Genomic DNA, 23,702 nt, shown 5'->3' with positions numbered 1-23,702 from the left:
GCATCCTGCGTAAAACCTGCCGAAAAATAAAAAGTTGATCTAACTCCAAAACTATCTATTGTGAAAATCATGTTGAAAAAGGAGAGAGCTCACATGCAGCTGTGCGCCTTAACTTAGTATTCAGTCCTTATAAAGTAAAATATATCATTGGAATGTATTTTCTCCTTGCCTTTTGAAAATAAAAGAGCTTCAGACTAGACATTACTCACTCAGTTCCAGGTTGGATGGTTTCTGTTTGTCATAGAATTTTCCGTACAGCTTGGGAATAATAGTCAAATGAGGTTATAGGTTTGGAGTTTTGATTTGGAGTGTTGAGGGTAGCATCCTGTATGTGCCCCTCCCCCCAAAAAATCAAAGTTTATCTAACTCTAAATCTAGCTTCTTTTTTTAACATTCTGAAAAATGTGGGAGCTCATCTGTTCCTGACCTTTCTCTCTCTGTGGGTGAGTACACCATTATGGCTATGTTTCTTACTAAGCTGTAGAAAGAACTTTCCCGCATTCATGACTACCTCGGTTGGTGGGGGGAAAAAAGTACAGGCTTTGTTACCAGCACGGTAAAGTTGCTGGCTAAACGTCTTGGTATGTAATGGGTCTCTCTTTCTTTTACTCTCTTTTTCTTTCACTCTCTCTTTCACTCCATCTGTCTGGCTGTCTGTTTGTCTCTCTCACACAGATATCGGGTTCTCTGCTGTGAATGGTTCACTGCTTTTTGCAGGTAAATTAAATAACACTCCCATTGTTTAACACCTCCCTAATTTGAAATGCAAACAGCCTCCATGGTTTAACAACACCAACCTACCTTCCTAATTTGCCAGTTAACAACTTATATAAATAAAAGGGGTATACCTGCAAATAAGGGGTAAAAAAATGGTCTATATAAATATTGCCTGATATATTTTACAGGTAACATATCACAACTTCGGTCTGAAATGGGTCTCTCTCTCCCCCATCCCTCTGACCTTATCCCTTCTCCCACTGGGTCAAGTGAACATGCTACTGTGAGCCAGGCTACAACACTTTGGATCCCTCTACACTTGTGTGTATAAGGTAGTAGTTTTGGAATTGTTAGATTACTCGTTGGTTATCACTGCATCGTCGGAACTAGAAGCACAAGCATATCGCTACACTCGCATTAACATCTGCTAACCATGTGTATGTGACAAATAAATTTGATTTTTATTTATTTGAACCATCATAAAAAAAATTCCCCTTTTTTCACACTCCTTTCAACATCATACCTTATTTTTTCCATGTAAATGTAACATGATAAACAGTAGCCATACTGTGCCACCCCTTGGTTTACACAGGTGAAAAAGGGAGCTCCAAAATGATTTGCTCTCGAAAACCCTTCTCCTTATGTATGGTTTTCAGCCATTACATTTGCCCACATTTGGCTCTAAACTACAATCAATTCCGACACTGTGCTTTAACGTTTAGAAACGTCAATAATCACCGATTTCTAAGCGTTTTTCGAAACATATGATGATATGCCCCTTATGTTTAATTTCAGCAAGAAATAATCTTTCAAATTAGAAAGATACATTTACTGTAGCAGTTTTGCACAGATCCATATACTGCCATGGTGACCTGGTTGCAAATGCTACATAAACAACCTCTGCTTCACTTTAACCTTTGTCCCTGTGTCTGGTTGGACCTTCTTAGTAAGTAGGGCAGGGTTCCCCAATAGGGGGCCCAGAAATTCATATCAAAGTGATTTTAATTGAGTAAATCGGTTCCCAAGTATTCCCACTCATAAATAGAGAGACATACTGTATGTGATCGTATCCCAATATAATCAAGGTTTGAAATTATTCCATATCTGTTTGGGATTCTTGCGGTCAATTTGCAGTCTACAAATTATTTGTAATTATGTTCTGGCCCCCCAACCATTCGCTCCAGGAAAAATCGGCCAATGGCTGAATGTATTTGGGTATCCTTGAAGTATGGTATATAGTGTGTTGTTGGTTGAGTTGGATTGGGGAGGGCATAGTCATGTGTTAGCAGTTTGAACATACAACATCAATTAGAAGCAGCTGTTGCTGTGGTATTGCAGTATGGCTGTAGAGGGCTGGATTTACGGTCTGGGTCTCCGCAACAACCCCCGTTTGATGTGCCGATAATGAGGAAGTGAGTGACTTCCTGTGGGTAGCCGGTGAACAGGGGGCAGCTCCCTCTCTCTCAACACAAAACAGAAGCATATGCTAAGGAACAGCTGAGAAGAGGAGAGAAAAGGGGATAGAGGGGGTTGAGGTGGTGTTGAGGTCTGGTAGTAAAAGAAGCGGGAAATTATTAAAAGGGATTTAGTCGAAGACGCTGCGCACTCATTCAAGTGAATGTGTGCGTGTGTGTGTGTGTGTGCATGTCAGACACACTTGACCCCTGTCTTTGTGTGAATGTCTTCATCCTGCCAGTGTAAACGACTGAGCTTTCCTTGCTTCTCCATACCTGATCCAATAGACTTTCATTACAACATGCCTGTGCAGGTTACACATACTTGCTGAATTCTACAAGGTAGTTAACAATCCACGAAGTTAAAAGGATAGCGCAGATCAAAGTATATCTGCTTCTGTCAATATCATCTGTAAGAAATCACCTCATGAGACAAATACAAATGTTTTTGTTTGAACAATTTGCACAAACATTTCACGACAAGTTTCCTATTATATCTTATGATGGTCATTTTGAAGTGTACTTTTATACAGATGACTCTTGTTTTCAAAGAATGCTGATTCTTTTCATTTGAATCTCATTGGCTCTACTCAAAGTAACCCCATGAAGCTCTCACAGTCACTGAAGAATTTGATCTACAATTCTCTAAATGTCTAATTTAGAAGTGTTTTTGACACCCTGAGTTGACTCCTCCTGCTCAGTATCGTTCTGTTTCTCCAACGGTCAAATTTCAAAGTTGTCTCAAATGTCAAATTTAGAAGGTTAAGGGTTAAGGTTTTGGATAGGGTAAAAACAAAACGTTTAGGCACATTATGAATGGTTAAGTTTTGGGATAGGGCAAGAAATAATAAAATATAGGAGTAAAAGTGTCCACCTCTGGGATCAAACAAGTAACCTTCTGATCCAGTCATGGGATTATGCCTGTCTGCAACACCCTAGCCTACTTTAAGGTAATAGCGCTCACTGTTACCCCTAGTGGCCAGTCTTGTAGGCATTTCCCAACATCCTCAGTACATTGATAGACGTGCAATTTTAAAGTCACTCTTGAGCAATCTGCCTGAGCAACCCATAGCAACCCTAAGCTTTAAATAAATGTGATTTCCTACTTTGCATGCCTCATTTCTTCATTCAGATTCCTTGTCTCAGAGTTACGATCCCACAACCTGAAAGAGAGAGACATGGTTTTGAAAGAATGTTTTAAGAACGTTGAAATGACATCAAAAGACGTTATTTCAACATTCACAAGACCAATTCAAGTAATGTGTTACAGTGAAAAGGGACCTGCTACCTTAGTTCTAACTGACTCCTGCATCTCTGTGGTCATTGCATGAGCAACAATAGCCCCACATTGCGATGGTCATTGATGGTCAGTGTCTTTTGTTTCTACCCAGATTTTCTCCTTAGAGGAAACACAAGAATGCATTGGTATCTCCACAGGTCGTGAATCTCACCAGGAAGAAACAATGTGTTTTAAAGGACTAAAAGAGCCCTTAAGTATCTTCCACATGCTATCAGATTAGCCTGTTGCCATCTCCTGGGGAGGTAACTCAGTCATATGCAATGAGGTGCCACAAACACACACACAGGCTATCAGATTAGCCTGTTGCCATCTCCTGGGGAGGTAACTCAGTCATATGCAATGAGGTGCCACAAACACACACACAGGCTATCAGATTAGCCTGTTGCCATCTCCTGGGGAGGTAACTCAGTCATATGCAATGAGGTGCCACAAACACACACACAGGAAAGCAGATAGGTTTGGAGAGGACTTAATTGAGGTCCTTTATGGAATCAATCCTGGACCAAAACACACACAACCCCTCAGACTCACTGACCCCCTAAGGCAGGGTTTCTCTAACTCGGTCCTGGGGCCCCCTGGGTACATGTTTTGGTTTTTGCCCGAGCACGACACAGCTGATTCAAATAATCAAAGCTTGACGATGAGTTGGTTATTTGTATCAGCTGTGTAATGCTAGAGCAAAAAACTAAACGTTTAGGAAACCCTGCCTAAGGCACGTGTCAAACTCATTCCACAGAGGGCCGAGTATCTGCAGGGTTTCGCTCCACCCTTGTACATAATTGATTAATTAAGGTTAATTAATTCATTAGTAAGGATCTCCCCTCACCTGATTGTCTAGGTCTTAATATAATGGAAAAAACAAAAACCTGCAGACACTCGGCCCTCCGTGGAATGAGTTTGACACCCATGCCCTACAGGAATAAATCAAAGGGTTCTACGTGGCGCCCTAAAATGAGGTTCATGTCCAAGTAAACAGAATTCAGCAGCATACTGTCCCTTACAGCAATCCAGCTCTAAAATACAGTTTATTTTTGTATACTTACCATATTTCCACTGCAACTCATTGAGAGCCCGATGATTAGTTGACAAGCTGAATCAGGTGTGCTTGTCCGGGTACTCGAGGACTGGGGTTGGGAACCACTGCCTTAAGGCGTTCCTGAATTGCTCAGCCATGCTATCAGCTAGTCAATCAATCAACCACTTACACATGTCAATCAATCAAGTTAATATATGGGGGCATAATTTAGTCTGTTGTCTGGTGCTTTTTCACTTCAATTTTCACTGTGTGTGTGTGCACCCGTGGGAAAGTGTTTGATATTGCTGGAGATGTCAACACACACACATAGGCAGGCAGGCAGGCGCACACACACAAGCAATTAATACCAAATTGTTTTAAAGGGATAATTCAGAATTTTGGCATGGAGACACTTTATCTACTTCCCCTTAGTCAGATGAACTTGTCGATACCATATTATAAGTCTCTTGTGGCTAGTTTCGTGAACCAATGCTAACTTTGGGGAAGTAGATAAAGGGACTCATTGCCAAAATCCCAAAGGATCCCTTTAAACTGTCAGAACAAAACACTTGATTAACCCTGTGTTGGTTTGTGTGTGTGTTTTGGTCTACTGTATTTCAATATCAATTAAAGTAATTACCTCACACCGATCCTCTTGAAACGTATTTGCTCTCCAAGGGTTCCTCATTAGTACGCATAATGGCCGGGTTGGAAATCTTATGTAACAATGCCAGATCACGCACACACAGACACAGGCATGCATAAACACTCACGTGCACACACGCGCACGCGCACACACACACACACACACACACACACACACACACACACACACACACACACACACACACACACACACACACACACACACACACACACACATACACACAGATGACACACAACGAGTAATCAGTCAAAACACACACATTCTCCGACCAAGGCTATGTCCAGTTCACAGAAATGTACAGAAACAAGGAATATAGTCCTCTTTGATAACACAGTGTTTTTTTTAAATTTCAGACAAGGGAGTTGGATATTTTGTAATGCCTACCATTTATTATTCTCAATATCTATGAGAATATGTGATTGTCTGGACAAAAATTCACCCTCAAAGACAAAAAATAAATCAAGGCTTTTTATACAAATTCCTTACAGAGTCCTGTATGCAGGGATGACTAAGGATATTATTTACAATATGGCCACCCCATGTAATTAAAAGATATATTTTTTTACCCCTTTTTACCATTTTCTTCCTCCTTTTGATTCCCATCCCAATATCTTTTTCTTATTTTTTAACATTGAGAAACATTGCCTCCCCCTCCTCTCTAGCCCTCGACTCCATCCCCTACTTTTCTGCAAAGAGGGTCGCTGACAAAAGGAATTGTGCGAACAGGCCTTTTAAAAATCCTTAAATGTTTGCGGCATGGCGCACAATAGGGGCTGAAAGAATGCGTGTCCGCGGGACAAAGACCTCTGCTATCCCCTCCTTCCCAAACCCCAAACCCGTGATGGATCTGAACGGACGCATGAACGTGGGCCCTTGTTTTCAGGGGGCCATCCAGATGAGGCGCCACCTCAGGCCCCTCATCTGTTCATGTTCATTTTGGCAGCTAATTTAGATTTCATTTTAGTCTTAGTTTTAGTCTTAAAATATATTTTAGTCTTAGTCCCATTTTAGTCATTTCATCCTTCGTTAGATTTAGTTTTTATCAGTCGACTAAAACTCTGGACAGTCTTTTTCTTTAGCCATTTTAGGCACATAATAGTCTGTGTATTTTGTTCTATGAAATAATTAATATTTAGGCTAATGCTATCTTCAAATCAGATCAATCAAATATAATTGTATTTGTCACATGTTTCATAAACAGCAGGTGTAGACGACAGTGAAATGCTCACTTACGGATCCTTCTTCCAGATTTGCAGAGTTAAAGACAAAGAGGAAAAATGTAATAGTGACACGAGGAATAAATAATCAGTGAATAATGAATAACAATAACGAAGTCAATAAATAATGAAATAATACTCATAGGAAAGGTTTTCATTTTTAGCTCACAATCTGTGGATAGTATACGATGAGAAAGATTCAAACATTTTGTAAAACATCACAGCACAGTTGAAAAATATATGGCACATAGAAACCCAATGAGGGTGATCTATGGTGATAGGTGGGATGGGCTGAGAGTGGCTGAGGGGTGGGATTTAAGAGCTGAGGTCTATGGTGATAGGTGGGATGGGCTGAGAGTGGCTGAGGGGGTGAGATTTAAGAGTTTATGTTTGATAATGTATTATTGTTATGTGACTGCTTTATATAAAAGTACCATGTATGTCAAATGTGTGCGGGTGCTGGCAGCGAACGGTTGAAAAGCATGCATTTGGTTTTACTAGCGTTTAAGAGCAGTTGGAGGCCACGGAAGGAGTGTTGTATGGCATTGAAGCTCGTTTGGAGGTTAGATAGCACAGTGTCCAATTACGGGCCGTAAGTATATAGAATGGTGTCGTCTGCGTAGAGGTGGATCAGGGAATCGCCCGCAGCAAGAGCAACATCATTGATATATACAGAGAAAAGAGTTGGCCCAAGGATGGAACCCTGTGGCACCCCCATAGAGACTGCCAGAGGACCGGACAGCATGCCCTCCGATTTGACACACTGAACTCTGTCTGCAAAGTAAATGTTAATGTAACATATATATATAAAATGTTAATGTAACATATATATATATAAAATGTTAATGTAACATATATATATATATATATATATATATATATATATAAAATGTTCATGTGACATATATATATATATATATATATATATATATATAATGTTAATGTAACATATATATGTAAAATGTTAATGTAACATATATATGTAAAATTTTAATGTAACATATATGTATAAAATGTTAATGTAACATATATATATATATAATGTTCATGTGACATATATATATATAAAATGTTCATGTGACATATATATATATAAAATGTTCATGTGACATATATATATATAATGTTCATGTGACATATATATATATAAAATGTTCATGTGACATATATATATATAAAATGTTCATGTGACATATATATATATAAAATGTTCATGTGACATATATATATATAAAATGTTCATGTGACATATATATATATATATATATAAAATGTTAATGTAACATATATATATATATATAAAATGTTCATGTAACATATATATATAAAATGTTCATGTGACATATATATAAAATGTTAATGTAACATATATATATGTAAAATGTTCATGTAACATATATATATATATATATAAAATGTTAATGTAACATATATATATATGTAAAATGTTAATGTAACATATATACTTAAAATGTTAATGTAACATATATATAACATGGTAATGTAACATATATATATATATGAAATGTTAATGTAACATATATATATACAATTTTAATGTAACATATATATATAAAATGTTAATGTAACATGTATATTTAAAATGTTAATGTAACATATATATAAAATGTTAATGTAACATATGCATATATAAAATGTTAATGTAACATATATATATAAAATGTTAATGTAAAATATATATATAAAATGTTAATGTAACATATATATAAAATGTTCATGTGACATATATATAAAATGTTAATGTAACATATATATGTAAAATGTTAATGTAACATATATATGTAAAATTTTAATGTAACATATATATATAAAATGTTAATGTAACATATATGTATAAAATGTTAATGTAACATATATATATATAAAATGTTAATGTAACATATATATATATATATAAAATGTTAATGTAACATATATATATAAAATGTTAATGTAACATATATATATATAAAATGTTAATGTAACATATATACTTAAAATGTTAATGTAACATATATACATAAAATGTTAATGTAACATATATATATAAAATGTTAATCTAACGTATATATATATATATAAAATGATAATGTAACATATATATATATAAAATGTTCTTGTAACATATATATAAAATGTTCATGTGACATATATATATATATAAAATGTTCATGTAACATATATATATAAAATGTTCATGTAACATATATATATAAAATGTTAATGTAACATATATACTTAAAATGTTAATGTAACATATATATATATAAAATGTTAATGTAACATATATATATAAAATGTTAATGTAACATATATACTTAAAATGTTAATGTAACATATATATAACATGGTAATGTAACATATATATATATATATGTAATGTTAATGTAACATATATATATATAAAATGTTAATGTAACATGTATATTTAAAATGTTAATGTAACATATATATATAAAATGTTAATGTAAAATATATATATAAAATGTTAATGTAACATATATATAAAATGTTAATGTAACATATATATAAAATGTTAATGTAACATATATATAAAATGTTAATGTAACATATATATATAAAATGTTAATGTAACATATATATATATATATAAAATGTTAATGTAACATATATAAAATGTTAATGGAACATATATATATATAAACTGTTAATGTAACATATATATATAAAATGTTAATGTAACATATATTTATATATATATATATATATAAACTGTTAATGTAACATATATATATATAAAATGTTAATGTAACATATATATATATATAAACTGTTAATGTAACATATATATATATATAAAATGTTACATTAACATTTATATATATAAAATGTTAATGTAACATATATATGTAAAATGTTATTGTAACATATATATATATATATATAATGTTAAAGTAACATAAATACTTAAAATGTTAATGTAACATAAATATATATATAAAATGTTAATGTAACATATATATAATGTTAATGTAACATATATAAAATGTTAATGTAACATATATATATATATATAAAATGTTAATGTAACATATATATATATATATATATATTGTTAATGTAACATGTATATATAAAATGTTAATGGAACATATATATATATAAACTGTTAATGTAACATATATATATAAAATGTTAATGTAACATATATTTATATATATATATAATGTTAATGTAACATATATATATAAAATGTTCATGTGACATATATATATAAAATGTTCATGTAACATATATATATATATAATGTTAATGTAACATATATATGTAAAATGTATAGGTAGCATGTATGTACGTATATGTAGCGAAAAAGCTGCAAAAAATATTTGTCCTCCAAAGAATTTTTTTATACCCTATTTTTATCAGGTAAGTTGACTAAGAACACTTTCTCATTTACAGCAATGACCTGGGGAATAGTTACAGGGGATGACTGAGCCAATTGGAAGCTGGGGATGATTAGATGACCGGTTCAAGCGTTGATTTGCTTATAGCACAGACACAGAACATTACATTGATCTGCAGTTCAACTTTTGATTCCAGCTATACTGAACAAATATATAAAAGTAATTTATATCAGCTCATGAAACATTGGAGCAACACTTTACGTGTTGCTCCAATGTTTCATGAGCTGATATAAATTATACCAGAAATGTTAAACAAAAGCTTATTTCTCTCAAATTTTGTGCGCATATTTGCTTACATCCCTGTTAGTGAGCATTTCTCCTTTGACAAGATAATTCATGCACCTGACAGGTGTGACATATCAGGAAGCTGATTAAACAGCATGATCATTACACAGGTTTACCTTGTGCTAGGGACAATAAAAGGCCACTCTATAATGTACAATTTTGTCAGAAAACACAAAGTTTTGAGGGGGCGTGCAATTGGCATGCTGCCTGCCTGAATGTCCACCAGAGACACTGCAGACCACATGTATGGCGTTGTGTGGTGTGAGCAGTTTGCTGATGTCAACGTTGGGAACAGAGTGCCCTATGGAGGCGGTGGGGTTATGGTATGAGCAGGCATAAACTACGGCCAACAAAGACAATTGCATTTTATCGATGGCAATTTGAATGCAGAGATACCGTGACGTGATCCTGAGGCCCATCGTTGTGCCATTCATCCGTCGCCATCACCTCATGTTTCAGCATGATAATGCACAGCCCCATGTCGCAAGGATCTGCACGTAATTCCTGGAAGCTGAAAATGTCCCAGTTCTTCCTGCATAGTCATCAGACAGGTCACCCATTGAGCATGGTTGCCATGCTCTGGCTTAATGTATACAACAGCATGTTCCAGTTCCATTAACTTTTCACGGTGATGGAAGAGTGGAACAAAATTCCACAGGACACAATCAACTGTCTGATCAACTCTATGTGAAGGAGATGTTTCTGATCCAAGCCCCTACTTGTTTTAAAAGGTATCTGTGACCAACAGATGCATATCTGTATTCATTTCAAATCAAATTGCATTTGTCACAGCAGCGTAAAAAAGGAGATCAATGCAAATAGTCCAGGCAGCCGTTTGACTAACTGTTCAGCAGTCCAATGGCTTGGGGGTAGAAGTCGTTAAGGAGCCTATTGGACTTAGACTTGACTCTCCGTTACCACTGGCCGTGCGGCAGCAGAAAAAGCAGTTGTTGTCCTGGCACCACACTGTCAGGTCTCTGACCTCCTCCCTGTAGGCTGTCTCATTGTTGTCAGTGATCAGGCCTACCACCGTTGGGTAGTCTGCAAACTTAATGATGGTGTTGGAGTCGTGTGTTGGCCACGCAGTTGTGGGTGAACAGGGAGTACAGGAGGGAACTAAGCACTCCACCCTGAGGCACCCCCTTGTTGAGGATCAACGTGACAGATGTGTTGTTGCCTACCCTTACCACCTGGGGGCAGACCCTCAGGAAGTCCAGGATCCAGTTGCAGAGGGAGGTGGCCAGTCCCAGGGTCCTTAGCTTAGTGATGAGCTATTAGGACACTATGGTGTTGAACGCTGAGCTGTAGTCAACAACCAGCATTCTCAGTTAGGTGTTCCTTTTGTGTAAGGGCAGTGTGGAGCACAATGGAGATTGTTTCATCTGTGGATCTATTAGAACGGTATGCAAATTGTAGTGTGTCTAGAGTTTCTGGGATGATGGTGTTGATGTGAGCCATGACCAGCCTTTCAAAGCCCTTCATGGCTACAGACGTAAGTGCTACAGGGCGGTAGTCATTTAGGCAGGTTACCTTGGCGTTCCTGGGGACAGGAGCTATGGTGGTCTGCTTGAAACAGTTTGGTTATTACAGATTCTGTCAGGGAGACTTTGAAAATGTCAGTGAAGACACTTACCAGTTGGTCAGCGCACGCTCCGAGTAAGCGTCCTGATAATCCATCTGGCCCTGCGGCCTTGTGAATGTTGACCTGTTTAAAGATCTTACTCTTTTATCACACAGTCATCCGGAACATCTGGTGCTCTCATGCATGGTTCAGTGTTGCTTGCCTCAAAGCGAGCATAGAAGGCATTTAGCTTGTCTGGTACGTTCGCATCACTGGGCAGCTGGGTTGGGTTATCCTTTGTAATCCATAATAGTTTTCAAGCCCTGCCACATTCGACGATGTGTCAAAGCCGGTGTAGTAGGATTCAGTCCTGTATTGAAGCTTTGCCTGTTTGATGGTTCGTCTGAGGGCAGAGCGGGATTTCTTATAAGGTTCCAGATTAGTGTCCTGCTCCTTGAAAGTGTCAGCTCTAGCCTTTAGCTCAGTGTGGACGTTGCCTGCAATCCATGGCTTCTGGTTGGGATATGTACGTATGGTCACTGTGGGGACGACGTCGTAGAGTAACTTATTGATGAAGTCGGTGACTGATGTGGTATAGTCCTCAATGCCATCAGATGAATCCTGTATTGAGTGAGTCAATGGTACTTCCTACTTGAGTTTTTGCATGTAAGCAATAATTAGGAGGATATTATTATGGTTAGAGTTGCCAAATGGAGGGCAAGGGAGAGCTTTTTACGGTCCCTGTGTGTGGAGTAAATGTCACGTCCTGACCTTAGTTCCTTTTTTATGTCTCTATTTTGGTTTGATGAGGGCCTGAGTTGGGGTGGGCATTCTGTGTTTTTTCTATGTTTTCCATTTCTATGTGTTTGGCCTGGTATGGTTCCCAATCAGAGGCAGCTGTCAATCGTTGTCTCTGACTGAGAACCATACTTAGGTAGCCTTTTCCCATCTGTGTTTTGTGGGTAATTATTTTCCGTGTGTGTTTGTGTGCACCTCGGTTGCGTCACGGTCTTTGCTGTTTACCTGTTTGTTTTTTGGTTATTTCGGTTTCACTTTCATTAAAAGATGTGGAACTACATGCACACTGCGCCTTGGTCGATTTATGACAGGGAGTTTGAGGATAGCGAGCGTGACAGTAAATTTGGTCTAGAGTTTGGTTTCCTCTTGTTGCACATGTGACATGCTCTTACAATAAACACTTACAGTTTCCGGGGGCAGCTCTAGCAGGGCAGGAATTTGACGAACTGACTTGTTGGAAAGGTGGCATCCTATGACACTTTGAAAGTCAATGAGCTCTTCAGTACGGCCATTGTCCTGCCAGTGTTTGTCTATGGAGTTTGCATGGCCGTGTGCTTGATTTTATACACCTGTTGTAGGTGTGGCTGAAATAGCCTAATCTACTAATTTGAAGGGGTGTCCACATACTTCTGTATAGTGTAGTGTATGTGTCCATTACAATCTAGGCAAGAATCGGAATGCATGATTTGTTACTAGAACTTGAAAATGTGAATAAAACATTAAATACACTGTGCTCGATACACACATACGGTATACTACAGTAGAAATTACAACACGATGTATAGAAAATACGACACTTACTTTGATTCGAATGCACACATGTCCAAAGTTATTATATGTAAGGAAAACAACAATGAAGTTAATGCGAGTGCCAGCCATAAACATGTGCCATTGGGAAAAAGTATGTGCTAGACTGAGAAAATGTCTGCATACTTGATCTGGGGAAACACTAGGAAGGTGCAAGGGCTCTCATCGATGAGAGAAGTTTGTTTGTCCGGTTCAGTAAAGCCTCAAACACAAATTGTCTGCAATAGTGAAATGGACTACTTCTATGTCAATTAATGAGGAGGGGGAACAGATCTCAATTGATAACTTGGAATATAGCCTATTGATAATTAGCAGGCAGTGTGTGTCTTGGTTTGAGGGCAATGTGGGTTTACTGTCCGTAACAATCACAATTTGGAAAATGTGGAAAATCTCATGCTGGGTCGACCTTTAGAGATTTTTGGAACTCACTTGTGAAAAGCATCGCTTCTATGTGAGCATTCTCTTGTTTGCTTATGGCATTATACAGCTCGTTGAGTATGGTCTCAGTGCCTTCGTCGGTTTGTGGTGGTAAATAGACAGCTATTGAAAATATGGATGAAAACTCTCTGGGTAAATAGTGTGGTCTACAGCTTATCATGGGGTACTCTACCTCAGGAGAGCAAAACCTTGAGACTTCCTTAATATTATTTAATTGCTCCCGGGTGGAGTAGCGGTCTATGGCACTGCACCTCAGTGCTAGAGGCGTCACTACAGACCCTGGTTCGATTCTAGGCTGTATCACAACCGGCCGTAAATGGGAGTCCCATAGGGCAGCGCACAATTGGTCTAGCGTCATCCGGGTTTGGCCGGGATAGGCCGGCATTGTAAATAAGAATTTCTTCTCATCTGACATGCCTAGTTAAATAAAGGTTAAATCAAATAAAAAATAGAGATTGTGCACCAGCTGTTGTTGACAAATAGACACATACCACCACCCCTTGTCTTACCGGATGTTGCTGTTCTGTCTTGCCAATGCACGAAAATCCCAACCAAATAGTATCAATGTCCTCATTCAGCCATGACTTGGTGAAACATAAGATATTACAGTATTTAATGTCCCATTGGTAGGAGTGTCTCAAACGGAGCTCATTAGTTTATTCTCCAGTGAACAGCACATTCGCCAGTAGAACAGATGGTAAAGGCAAGTTATCCACTCGCACTCACCAAGCACCCGGATCTGCGCCTAATGTATTGCCGTCGCCTCTTCATGTGAAGGACTGGGATTTGGGCCTGGTCCGGGAGGAGACGTAAATCTTTCGTCCCCGATTCATTAAAGACTTTTTTTTTTACAGAAAATATCTTTGTCCAGTCCAAGGTGAGTAATCGCTGTTCTGTCCAGAAGCTCTTTTCGGTCATAAGAGACGGTGGCAGAAACATTATGTACAAAAAAAGTTACAAACAATGTGAAAGAACACACAGAATAGCACAATTGGTCAGATGCCCCTTAAAACCTCAGCCATCCCCTTCGGCGCCATTACTATCTAGTCATGTGAAATCCATAGATTTGGGCCAAATGTATTTATTTCAATTTACTGATTTCCTAATATGAACTTTAACCTAGCAAAATTGTTGAAATTGTTGTATGTCGTATTTATATTTTTGTTTAGTATATATGGAAAACTGTTGGATATAAAGACATCACACAGACAGACAAAAAGTACAAATCGTCATTCTGTTACCAAACTTTGTATTTGCACAGTTCTCTAAGTAAATGTGTTTTTGGTTGAAGTATTCCTTGTACATAGAGTTTTATGGTTTATTTAACTTTTCAAGCATATAATAGCACAAATACAACTAGTTTAATTGAGTCTAGCTGTGTTGTTTGTTGCGTTACGTCAGATTATCTGTTCGCAAAGTTGTAGAATTCATTTGGAAGGTTGCCACCGTTTCAGTTCATTGATCTTCGTTAGAGTATTTCCTTCCATTTCAGATCACTGGACAGTGAAACTACCTTCCACGTCTACTGATTGAAACAAATTGTTTCAGAAGGTCTTGAGAATGTAGGCTGAGTTAATGCATGCTTTAATGCATTCTATAGCCAAGGGCCCAATGACACTACAGGTCTATAAAGAGCGAGAAGCACTATAGCAACATGCTAATAATGTTAACCACACTCCCCAACAATACCAGGAACAAAAAACAACACAACACCCTACTCATTCCTTTGGCCGGGAGTCAAGACAGCGAGCGGTTTGAGCAATAAATTAACGTCCTGATTAAAAATGGCCGTCTCGCCCGCCAAATTGTTATCAAGTGGCACCATTGATAGCAGCAACAAAAACTCACCCTGGCCCACATCACCAATCAACCCCTCAACGAGAATAGGAAGAAACCCCAAAACAACATTCTTCGGCAGGTCACCTCTTTCATTGCTTGGAGGGCCTTGGGGAATGGTTTGGGAGGGTGGGGGGGGATGTAAAGTGGGGTACACAGGAGCCCACAAAAGCCCCCAGCCTAGGAGAATAAGGGCTAGAGAGAGAGAGATAGATGGAAAAAGAGTAGAAAAGGGCCACCCTGACAGGCTTCCCTTTTGGGGGAACTTTTTTTGTTGGGGCAGGCGGGTGTACCCCCTTTCTTCAAAGCATTCCGCTGGGGCCCTGTGGAATGGATGGACCATGGGGGGAGGACGGGTGATGTATGAGGGAGTCCTTCTTTGTCTCCGAGGCATGAGGGGCCAGTTACACACTGAACGCCTTGGGAAGATTAACCAGGCAAGCCCAGTTTGAAACTGAGAGAGAGAGAGGAAGAGAGTTGAGAGGTGGGGGAACATTATGGAGGGTAGAGCAATATCTTATCAGTGAGAGAGAGACAGCGATACAGATGTAGGCTCTTAATGTGAGCCAGTTTGATAGAGCAGGAACATAATCCTGCAGAAACAGGAAATGTGAATTATTATGTGTATCAAATCATATGTTATTGGTCACATACACATGTTTATCAGATGTTATTGCGGGTGTAGCGAAATGCTTGTGCAGGGAAGTAATATCTAACAGGTAATATTTAACAATTTCACAACAATACACACAATACACACAACTCTAAAGTAAGGAATGAAATTAAGAATATATACATTTTTGGATGAGCAATGTCAAAGCAGCATAGACTAAAATACAGTAGAATGGAATAGAATACAGAATAGAATACAAAATGGAATACATTTGAGATGAGTAATGCAAAATATGTAAACATTTGGATTATAATGAATGGACTTTTTTTTAAGGGGTGGCATGTGGAAATTACAAACTTTAGAAGCCTTTTCAAAACTCAAATACACTGCAAGTTTGCATTTCCTGCCGTGAAGGAAAATTCTCAACAACAAAAGAGTGATCAAATTAAGATCTTACATCTGTAGACAGATGAAAAGAGGAATAGATAGAGGAAGAGAGAGATGGGGGGGAGAAAGAGAGTACCAGAAGAGAGAAAGTAGAAAAAACAGTTGAGAGAGAGCTACTAGAAGTGAGAAAGAGTAGAGAGAAAGAGTTAAGAGAGGGATACCAGAAGAGAGGGAGTGCGAGAGAACTAGAGGAGTACCAGAAGAGAGAGAGAAAGAGTAGAGAGAGAGAGAGGTACCAGAAGAGAGAGAGCAGAGAAAAATAATAAAGAGAGAGGTTACTAGAAGAGAGAGAGATAGAGGGAGAGAAATATTAGGGAGAGAGAGGTGGGTACCGGAAGACCATTCATAGTTAGAGAGAGGAAGTGGAAAAGGAAATTAACCAGATGACAACAATATTTGACATTTTGGAGGAGAGGAAGGAGTAAAAAAAAACGTCCGGAAAAAAGCAAATGAGTGTGGCCCAAAAGAAGCGAGGGAGAGGTAGTTAAAAAAGGTGGAGGAAGAAAAATCTCAGTCAGGCAGTGATGAGTGAGGGGGGTCTTGCTCTCAATGTGGATTAGCGCGGCTTCACAGTGAGAAGGAGGGAGAGAGAGTGAGAGAAAGAGAGGGAATGAGGGGGGACAGAGGAGATTGGGGGTGAGAATGAGGAATCGCCGCTCGCTTCAACTCACTTCACCAGCCAAGAACAAAGCCTGATGGGAGGTACTTGACATAACACTCTTCCAGGCCATGTTTGGGAAGGGGGCCTGAGGAGGTGAGGGGGTGAGGGGTTTAAGAAAGGGGGGGATATGTTAATATGATAAACATGTAGACTTATTAAACATTCTTAATCAGAGAGTTGATTTTGAGGACTTGCAACGCACTTCCTCTGTAAGACAGATAACACTTTGGGAGATTCCCTGGTGGAGTTCTCACACCGGAGTCGTGGTCATTAGGGCGCGTGATGGAAAACATTCTAAAACATTTTGCAACAGGAAACGAAAATGAGTATTTCTCATTGGACAAGTCCAGGTAATCCCTGCCCGTTTCATTCAAGTTTCTTCCATTTGGTGCCTACTGGACACGCTCCTGATCAATTTAATACTTGAAGGAAAAGTGTCCAACAGCAAAGGGTCATTCCAAGCTGAATGAAGCCAGTGTTTCAATCTCAGGGTAATGACATAGGGTATTGTTATTTGGAGGACCAATCTTCGTTAAGCTTTCTTAATGGCATTAATCAGCTCCACAGGTGACGCACTCGGAACAAAGACACCCGGCCTAATGTAAATCAAATCAAATTGTATTGGTCACATACACATGGTTAGCAGATGTTAATGCGAGTGTAGCAAAATGCTTGTGCTTCTAGTTCTGACAGTGCAGTAATAACCAACAAGTAATCTAACAATTTCACAACAACTACCTAATACACACAAATCTAAAGAGATGGAAAAATTATATGTATATATAAATATATGGATGAGCGATGACAGTGTGGCATAGGCAAGGTGCAATAGATGGTATAAAATACAGTATATAAATGTGATATGAGTAATGTAAGCATTATTTTAAAGTGCCATTATTTAATGTGACTAGTAATCCATTTATTAAAGTGGCCAATGATTTGAGTCTGTACGTAGGCAGCAGCCTCTCTGTGTTAGTGACAACTGTTTAACAGTCTGATGGCCTTGAGATAGAAGCTGTTTTCAGTCTCTCGGTCCCAGCTTTGATGCACCTGTACCCACCTCGCCTTCTGGATGATAGCGGGGTGAACAGGCAGTGGCTCAGGTGGTTGTTGTCCTTGATTATCTTTTTGGCCTTTGTGTGACATCGGGTGCTGTAGGTGTCCTGGAGGGCACGTTGTTTGCCCCCGGTGATGTGTTGTGCAGACCGCACCACCTTCTGGAGAGCCTTGCGGTTGAGGGCGGTGCAGTTGCCGTACCAGGCGGTAATACAGCCCCATAGGATGCTCTCAACTGTGCATCTGTAAAAGTTTGTGAGGGTTTTAGGTGACAAGCCAAATTTCTTCAGCCTCCTGAGGTTGAAGAGGCATTGTTGCACCTTCTTCACCACACTGTCTGTGTGGGTGGACCATTTCAGTTTGTCCGTGATGTATACACGAGGAACTTAAAACTCTGCACCTTCTCCACTACTGTCCCGTCTACGTGGATAGGGGGTTGCTCCCTCTGCTGTTTGTCCGTGATGTATACACGAGGAACTTAAAAAAACTTTGTCCACTTGCTCCCTCTGCTGTTTCCTGAAGTCCACCATCATCTCCTTTGTTTTGTTGACATTGAGTGAGAGGTTGTTTACCTTACACCCCCCCCCCCACACTATTGTTGTGTTGCCTGCAAGCTTGATTATTGAGTTGGATGCGTGCATGGCCATGCAGTCGTGGGTGAACAGGGAGTACAGGAGAGGGCTGAGAACGCACCCTTGTAGGGCCCCAGTGTGTAGGGTCAGCGAAGTGGAGATGTTGTTTCCTACCTTCACCACCTGGGGCCGGCCCGTCAGAAAGTCCAGGACCCAGTTGCACAGGGCCTCAAGCTTAATGATGAGCTCGGAGGGTATTATGGTGTTGAATGCTGAGCTGTAGTCAATGAACAGCATTCTTACATAGGTATTCCTCTTGTCCAGATGGGATAGGGCAGTGTGCAGTGTGTAGGCGATTGCATTGTTTGTGGACCTGTTGGGGCGGTATGTAAACTGAAGTGGGTCTATGGTGGCAGGTAAGGTGGAGGTGACATGATCCTTGACTAGTCTCTCAAAGCACTTCATGATGACAGAAGTGAGTGCTAAGGAGCAATAGTCATTTAGTTCAGATATGGAGGGAACAATAGTGTTGAATGCTGAACTGTAATCAATGAACAGCATTCTCACATAAGTGTTCCTCTTGTTCAGATGTGTTATGGCCGTGTGAGTAACGATAGAAATGACATCTTCCGTGGATCTGTTGGAGCAGTATGCAAATTGGAGTGGGTCCAGTGTGCCTGGCAGCCTGGCCTTGATGTGGGCCATGACCAGCCTCTAGAAGCACTTCATGATGACCAAGGTGAGCACGACAGGGTGATAGGCATTTGGAGATGTCACCTTGTTTTTCTTGGGCACTAGGACGGTGGTGGTCTCCTTAAAGCAGGTGGCGACTACAGCCTGGGAAAGAGACAGGTTGAAGATGTCCGAGAAGAAGCCTACCAGCTGGTCAGCACACAAAGAGACATAAATGACATCTGGGCCGGCGCCTTTGTGAGTAATCACTCTTTTGAGAGTTTTCCTCAAGTCAGCCTCAGAGAGTTGAAATCACCTGGTCATCCAGAGCAGAAAGAGTCTTCCTGGATGGCTCGGTATTGTCTGCCTCAAAGCAAACAGAGAATTTGTCTGGTGGGCACCGCACAGCTAGATTTGCCTTTGTAGTCTGTGATAGTCTGTAGCCCTTGCCACATGCGACACGAGTCTGAGTTGTCAAACATCAATTCAAGTTTGAGTCTGTGTTGTCTTTTTGTGTCCCTGATGGATTTGCAGAGCTCGTACCTGCTTGCCTTGTATGAGTCGCGTGCCACTGAGTCATCAGGCTTCGTTCTGCTGACATTGAATGCTGCAGTACGGGCTCTCATGGTACGGATATCTCTGTTCATCCAGGGTTTTTGGTTGGGGTATGTCCAGATTGTTATTGTGGGTACAACATCATCAACACATTTCCTAATGAAGCCTGTAACTGACAATGTATATTCCTATATTCCTGGATGAGTCCTGGGTGGATGAATCTTTGAACATATTCTAATCAGTCAAATCAATCCTGTAGCACTGAGTCTGCCTCCTCTGTCCAGCACCTACTCTCTGTTTTGGTTGCTCTCTCTTGAGTTATTGCCTGTTGGCGGGGAGTAGGACCAGAAAGATGTGATCTGATTGGTCGAAGTGGGGGCGGGGAATGGTTTCATACACGTCAGGGATGTTTGTGTATGCATGGTCAAGCACGCTGAATCCTCTTGTGGAGCAGGATACAGGTTGGTGATATTTTGGGAACATTTTAGACGGGCTTCGCTATATTCACCCACAACAATATAGACTGCTTCCGGGTGAGAGGATTCTTGCAGGCTAATGATCCTAACAGTTTGCTGAGTGCCGCCTTGGTTTTGCTTGTGGCGGTATGTACACAGATGTGATAATAACACACGTGAATTCCCTCGGCATATAGCGGGGTCGGCATTTAAACATCAGAAACTCCAGGTGGGGTGAAGAGGAGCTCGCAATGTTTTCAACTCCGGTATTGTTTATGAGGAAACATACCTCCCTTCGACTCTCACCAGGAGCCACCATTTGATCCATTCAAAATATGGAGAGGCCATCTGGTTGAACAGTAGAGTCGAGTGTATTGTCTGTAAGCCATGTCTCAGTGAAAACAAAGACACAGCATTCCCTGATGTCTCTCTGTGATTGAAGCCTTGCTCTGAGTTCATAAAGTTTATTTTCCAGCAATTGGAAATTAGCCATCAGAGTACTAGGAAGAGGAGGCCTTGTAGCCCGTCTTTTCAGCCTAGCTTGGAGTCCTCCTTTACCTTCCTCTTCTTCGGCGTCGGTGTTGCCATAGGTCAACTCGGCCAGGAGCAGCAGGTTAACAAAGGAGCGAATGTAGTTATCCAGATCTGTGAGGCTGAGAGATAAGTGTGTAGCTTCCCATTCAGGATCCAGAAGAGTTTGTCGGTCATAGGGAATTATTGCACGAACATTCTGAGCAAACAAAGTCAAAATGATTAGTCATAAAAAAAGAAGAAACCGTAGGACGCTTGCCCTCCTCAGGTATATATAAGAGCACAGTCTCATTGGAAAACAGATACAGTAAGCTTCGCTAGGCTTCAAAGGAAGATAGTCCATTAAGACAGAAATGGACACACAATCACACACACATGCAGGCACATACACACAGCAATTAAACATGTTTCTAAAACACCAGGTAGTCCTGCGTTCTGTCTCCAACCTTTCAGAAAGCGAGAGAGGGAGGAGAGAAAAGGAGAGAACAAATGAGAAAGAGAAAAGCCATGTATTGACAGAAGCCCTTTGAACTTTTCACAACAAGCCTTCTCCAAAGCAAAAATTCAAATTATTCTCCTCATCTCTTTTTTCCTTTCTCCCTCTATCTTTTCTTCTTATTTCTCCTCTTCCTCCTCCTCCTCCTCTTGTTTCTTGTCAGTTGCTCCCGGTCCGGATCTCCCACTGGAACGCTCTCACCCTCCGGCCTTCTCGCTCTATGAGTGCTCATGGGTCCTGAAGTGATGTTTTTTGTGCTGGGGTTCAAAGGTCATGCCTATTAGTGTGAAGAAAGGCCTGCTAGGTATTCTAATCTGACCCCGAAGGAGGGACGCAGAGCTCTTCTCCCCCCCACCCCCCACCCCCATCGCCGCATGGGACACTTTCATCCTTTGTCAAAGGGGGTCAATGAGCGGCCACCCAGGGGGGTAGAGGGGGGCTGGAGCGCGGGGTGAGGGGGTGGTTAAGTAACCAAGGAAGGTTATCTTATCTTATCTAGAATGTTACAAAATGGAAGAGGGCCGATGAAGGTTGAGGAGTATGTGACTGAGTGTGTGTGAGTTCAAGCAGATATAGGCTGAAGAGTGACAGGGTAGCAAGAGCTGTTATGCATAGGCCTAACACAAATACATGCTTGTATGTACACAGACAAAAACACGTACACGCACATGCACACACACACTCTCACACAGCACACACACACACGCACAAACACACACACACAAAACCACACAGGTTACTATAGTAGGAATGTGATAACTGATCAACATAAATGCTTGGGGTGCGTTGGGCAATTCCTTTCTGCCTCCATATTGTTTCTGACTTTAGAAGTACTTATTGCATATTCCTTTTCCTACTATGCCTCCCTCCCTTCATGTTGAACGATGGACTTGAGTGGTCTCGCTTCACTCGCCATTAAGAAGTATCAGTAATTTTGTCTTGATATGCAAGTTAGATGTTAGATAACCTCGACGGAACGAGAACACACACACACACACACACCATGATCATACAGTGCCTTCAGAAAGTATTCACATCCCTTGACTTTTTATAAATTTTGTGGTGTTACAGCCTGAATTTAAAATGGATTAAATGTAGATGTCTTTTGTCACTGGCCTACACACAATACCCCATAATGTCAAAGTGGAATTTTGTTTTCATGTGTATGCTTGGAATCGTTAAGGACAGGGGAGTTTTTCAAGATAAAAAATTAACTGCATGAAGCTAAGCACAGGCAAAATCCTAGAGGAAAACCTGGTTCAGTCTGCTTTCCAACAGACACTGGGAGATGAATTCACCTTTCAGCAGGACAATAACCAAAAAGTCACGCCCTGACCTTAGAGATCCTTTTTATGTCTCTATTTTGGTTTGGTCAGGGCGTGAGTTGGGGTGGGTATTCTATGTTTTATAGTTCTATGTTTTGGCCGGGTAGGGTTCTCAATCAGGGACAGCTGTCTATCGTTGTCTCTGAGAACCATACTTAGGCTGCCCTTTTTCCCACCTGTGTTTGTGGGAAGTTGACTTTGTTTAGGGCACATAGCCTGTAGCGTCACGGTTTGTTTTTGTAGTGGTTATTGTTTTGTTCGGCTTTAACCGCCGTGACACACAATGCCAAATGTATGCTGGAGTTGCTTACCAAGATGATAGTGTATGTTCCCGAGTGTCTGAGTTACAGTTTGACTTAAATCTACTTGAAAATCTCTGTCAAGACCTGAAAATGGTTGTCTAAAAATTATCAACAACCAAGGATAATAGTTAAATGTTGCACAATCCAGGTGTGGAAAGCTCTGAGAGACTTACCCAGAAAGACTGTAGTCGCTGCCAAAGGTGCTTCTACAAAGAATTGACTCAAGGGTGTGAATACTTATGAGAAAAAATATATATTTTATCTGAAGGAACTGTACATGTACAGTAGTCGAGGGGTATGTAGTCGTACAGTAGTCGACATGAAGTGAATACATTCTGAAGGAACTTACATGTACAGTAGTCAGATTGTAACACAACAAAATGTGAAAATAAGTCAGAGGGGTATGAATACATTCTGAAGGAACTGTACATGTACAGTAGTCGAGGGGTATGAATACATTCTGAAGGAACTGTACATGTACAGTAGTCAGTGAAGGA

Source organism: Oncorhynchus tshawytscha, linkage group LG18 (assembly GCF_018296145.1).
Source record: "Oncorhynchus tshawytscha isolate Ot180627B linkage group LG18, Otsh_v2.0, whole genome shotgun sequence".
Taxonomy (NCBI): domain Eukaryota; kingdom Metazoa; phylum Chordata; class Actinopteri; order Salmoniformes; family Salmonidae; genus Oncorhynchus; species Oncorhynchus tshawytscha.
This window is presented reverse-complemented; position numbering follows the sequence as displayed.